Source organism: Durio zibethinus, unplaced genomic scaffold (assembly GCF_047325235.1).
Source record: "Durio zibethinus cultivar Kanyao isolate XHJ-2024 unplaced genomic scaffold, ASM4732523v1 HiC_scaffold_3, whole genome shotgun sequence".
NCBI classification, from domain to species: domain Eukaryota; kingdom Viridiplantae; phylum Streptophyta; class Magnoliopsida; order Malvales; family Malvaceae; genus Durio; species Durio zibethinus.
Window position 1 is genome coordinate 2,778,126 of NW_028323044.1, and position 5,000 is coordinate 2,783,125.

Consider the following 5,000-nt stretch of genomic DNA (forward strand, 5'->3'; position numbering starts at 1 on the left):
GGGGGCAAGCGCCCGCCCCAGGGCCCAGCGTGTGCCGATGGTTATCGGGGCAACCGGCCGCACCAGGGCCCAGGGTCTCCCGATGGTGCTCGAGGCAACCGCCCGCACCAAGGCTCAGCATGTGCCGATTGTGATCGAGGCAACAACCCACACCAGGGCCCAGCTTGTGCCGATGGCGGTCGAGGCAAGTGCCCGTACCGAAGGGCAGCCTATGCCGATGATGGTCGATGCATGTGCCATCACCATGCGTCATCATGTGCCATTGATGGTCGAGGCCTTGGCCGAAGTTCGATTTTGAGCCACGGTGCCCATGCTTGGCTCCAGCATGTGCTGGTGCCGCATTTTTTTCACTCGGGACAGCATCGCCGGAGCATCGCCGGAGCATCGCCGGAGTACCGCCGGAGAACCTGACCGGCGGCATTGGGGTTCCGGCGATTGGGAGGGGGGCCGGGGGGGTGTGCGCACATGATGTGCGATGGGTGCTGGTACTTGGCCTTGTGTTGGCCCCCTATCCCTCATCAAACCTCTGAGAATTCACACCCCCTTAAAGAGCATTTGAGATTTTACAGGTTTGCTACCAGTAGCCGTTAAAGTGTCTGAAATGGGGACACTTTTTTCAAACGGTCACAAAATCTTCTCTACTTCGAGTTTTTAGCTGAATTTTTTTGTGCATGCCAACAAAAATAGAAGGATCATGCCTACAAAATTTGGGGCCAAAAATCCTTATAAAAAAATTTTAAAAATTCCCGAACCGCAAAAAGTTTCGAAAATCGTGAAAAATAGAAAACGAGTCATCTTCCAACGAAACTTCACGTGAAGGCTTAGGGGACCATTGTATGAATTTACAAGCCATAAAAATGGCATTGGCACGGCAGAAATTTGAAGATGTGCCTAAACCCACCAGGGCCCAGCGTGTGCCGATGGTGCTCGAGGCAACCGCCCGCACCAAGGCCCAGCGTGTGCCGATGGTGGTCGAGGCAACCGCCCGCACCAGGGCCGATAGTGTGCCGATGGTGCTCGAGGCAACCTGTCGCACCAGGGCCCAGCGTGTGCCGATGGTGATCGAGGTAACCTGCCGCACCAGGGCCCAGCGTGTGCCGATGGTGGTCGAGGCAAGTTCCCGCACCAGCGCCCAGCGTGTGCCGATGGTGCTCGAGGCAACCGACCGCACCAGGGCCCAGCGTGTGCCGATGGTGCTCGAGGCAACCTGCCGCACCAGGGCCCAGCGTCTGCCGATGGTGCTCGAGGCAACCTGCCGCACCAGGGCCCAGCGTCTGCCGATGGTGCTCGAGGCAAGCGCCCGCACCAGGGCCCAGCGTGTGCCGATGGTGGTCGAGGCAAGCGCCCGCACCAGGGCCCAGCGTGTGCCGATGGTGCTCGAGGCAACCTGCCGCACCAGGGCCCAGCGTGTGCCGATGGTGCTCGAGGCAACCGACCGCACCAGGGCCGAGCGTGTGCCGATGGTGGTCGAGGCAAGCGCCCGCACCAGGGCCCAGCGTGTGCCGATGGTGGTCGAGGCAACCTGCCGCACCAGGGCCCAGCGTGTGCCGATGGTGCTCGAGGCAACCGACCGCACCAGGGCCGAGCGTGTGCCGATGGTGCTCGAGGCAAGCGCCCGCACCAGGGCCCAGCGTGTGCCGATGGTGCTCGAGGCAACCTGCCGCACCAGGGCCCAGCGTGTGCCGATGGTGCTCGAGGCAACCTGCCGCACCAGGGCCCAGCGTGTGCCGATGGTGGTCGAGGCAAGCGCCCGCACCAGGGCCCAGCGTGTGCCGATGGTGGTCGAGGCAAGCGCCCGCACCAGGGCCCAGCGTGTGCCGATGGTGGTCGAGCCAGGAGCCCGCACCAAGGGCCGGCTTGTGTCGATGGTGTTCGGGGCAACCGCCCGTACCAGGGCCCAGCGTGTGCCGATGGTGCTGGGGGCAAGCGCCCGCCCCAGGGCCCAGCGTGTGCCGATGGTTATCGGGGCAACCGGCCGCACCAGGGCCCAGGGTCTCCCGATGGTGCTCGAGGCAACCGCCCGCACCAAGGCTCAGCATGTGCCGATTGTGATCGAGGCAACAACCCACACCAGGGCCCAGCTTGTGCCGATGGCGGTCGAGGCAAGTGCCCGTACCGAAGGGCAGCCTATGCCGATGATGGTCGATGCATGTGCCATCACCATGCGTCATCATGTGCCATTGATGGTCGAGGCCTTGGCCGAAGTTCGATTTTGAGCCACGGTGCCCATGCTTGGCTCCAGCATGTGCTGGTGCCGCATTTTTTTCACTCGGGACAGCATCGCCGGAGCATCGCCGGAGCATCGCCGGAGTACCGCCGGAGAACCTGACCGGCGGCATTGGGGTTCCGGCGATTGGGAGGGGGGCCGGGGGGGTGTGCGCACATGATGTGCGATGGGTGCTGGTACTTGGCCTTGTGTTGGCCCCCTATCCCTCATCAAACCTCTGAGAATTCACACCCCCTTAAAGAGCATTTGAGATTTTACAGGTTTGCTACCAGTAGCCGTTAAAGTGTCTGAAATGGGGACACTTTTTTCAAACGGTCACAAAATCTTCTCTACTTCGAGTTTTTAGCTGAATTTTTTTGTGCATGCCAACAAAAATAGAAGGATCATGCCTACAAAATTTGGGGCCAAAAATCCTTATAAAAAAATTTTAAAAATTCCCGAACCGCAAAAAGTTTCGAAAATCGTGAAAAATAGAAAACGAGTCATCTTCCAACGAAACTTCACGTGAAGGCTTAGGGGACCATTGTATGAATTTACAAGCCATAAAAATGGCATTGGCACGGCAGAAATTTGAAGATGTGCCTAAACCCACCAGGGCCCAGCGTGTGCCGATGGTGCTCGAGGCAACCGCCCGCACCAGGGCCCAGCGTGTGCCGATGGTGGTCGAGGCAACCGCCCGCACCAGGGCCGATAGTGTGCCGATGGTGCTCGAGGCAACCTGTCGCACCAGGGCCCAGCGTGTGCCGATGGTGATCGAGGTAACCTGCCGCACCAGGGCCCAGCGTGTGCCGATGGTGGTCGAGGCAAGTTCCCGCACCAGCGCCCAGCGTGTGCCGATGGTGCTCGAGGCAACCGACCGCACCAGGGCCCAGCGTGTGCCGATGGTGCTCGAGGCAACCTGCCGCACCAGGGCCCAGCGTCTGCCGATGGTGCTCGAGGCAACCTGCCGCACCAGGGCCCAGCGTCTGCCGATGGTGCTCGAGGCAAGCGCCCGCACCAGGGCCCAGCGTGTGCCGATGGTGGTCGAGGCAAGCGCCCGCACCAGGGCCCAGCGTGTGCCGATGGTGCTCGAGGCAACCTGCCGCACCAGGGCCCAGCGTGTGCCGATGGTGCTCGAGGCAACCGACCGCACCAGGGCCGAGCGTGTGCCGATGGTGGTCGAGGCAAGCGCCCGCACCAGGGCCCAGCGTGTGCCGATGGTGGTCGAGGCAACCTGCCGCACCAGGGCCCAGCGTGTGCCGATGGTGCTCGAGGCAACCGACCGCACCAGGGCCGAGCGTGTGCCGATGGTGCTCGAGGCAAGCGCCCGCACCAGGGCCCAGCGTGTGCCGATGGTGCTCGAGGCAACCTGCCGCACCAGGGCCCAGCGTGTGCCGATGGTGCTCGAGGCAACCTGCCGCACCAGGGCCCAGCGTGTGCCGATGGTGGTCGAGGCAAGCGCCCGCACCAGGGCCCAGCGTGTGCCGATGGTGGTCGAGGCAAGCGCCCGCACCAGGGCCCAGCGTGTGCCGATGGTGGTCGAGGCAACCGCCCGCACCAGGGCCCAGCGTGTGCCGATGGTGGTCGAGGCAACCTGCCGCACCAGGGCGGAGCGTGTGCCGATGGTGGTCGAGGCAAGCGCCCGCACCAGGGCCCAGCGTGTGCCGATGGTGGTCGAGGCAACCTGCCGCACCAGGGCGGAGCGTGTGCCGATGGTGGTCGAGGCTGCCGATGGTGGTCGAGGCAACGTGCCGCACCAGGGCCCAGCGTGTGCCGATGGTGCTCGAGGCAACCGACCGCACCAGGGCCGAGCGTGTGCCGATGGTGCTCGAGGCAAGCTGCCGCACCAGGGCCCAGCGTGTGCCGATGGTGGTCGAGGCAACCGCCCGCACCAGGGCCCAGCGTGTGCCGATGGTGATCGAGGCAACCGACCGCACCAGGGCCCAGCGTGTGCCGATGGTGCTCGAGGCAACCTGCCGCACCAGGGCCCAGCGTGTGCCGATGGTCGTCGAGGGAACCTGCCGCACCAGGGCCCAGCGTGTGCCGATGGTGGTCGAGGCAAGCGCCCGCACCAGGGCCCAGCGTGTGCCGATGGTGCTCGAGGCAACCGACCGCACCAGGGCCCAGCGTGTGCCGATGGTGCTCGAGGCAACCTGCCGCACCAGGGCCCAGCGTGTGCCGATGGTGGTCGAGGCAAGCGCCCGCACCAGGGCCCAGCGTGTGCCGATGGTGGTCGAGGCAAGCGCCCGCACCAGGGCCCAGCGTGTGCCGATGGTGCACCAGGGCCCAGCGTGTGCCGATGGTGCTCGAGGCAACCGACCGCACCAGGGCCCAGCGTGTGCCGATGGTGGTCGAGGCAAGCGGCCGCACCAGGGCCCAGCGTGTGCCGATGGTGGTCGAGGCAAGCGCCCGCACCAGGGCCCAGCGTGTGCCGATGGTGGTCGAGGCAAGCGCCCGCACCAGGGCCCAACGTGTGCCGATGGTGCTGGGGGCAACCGCCCGCACCAGGGCCCAGCGTGTGCCGATGGTGATCGAGGCAACCGCCCGCCCCAGGGCCCAGCGTGTGCCGATGGTGGTCGAGGCAAGCGCCCGCACCAGTGCCCAGCGTGTGCCGATGGTGGTCGAGGCAAGCGCCCGCACCAGGGCCCAGCTTTTGCCGATGGTGATCGAGGCAACCGGCCGCTCCAGGGCCCAGCGTGTGCCGATGGTTATCGGGGCAACCGGCCGCACCAGGGCCCAGGGTCTGCCGATGGTGCTCGAGGCAACCGCCCGCACCAAGGCTCAGCATGTGCCG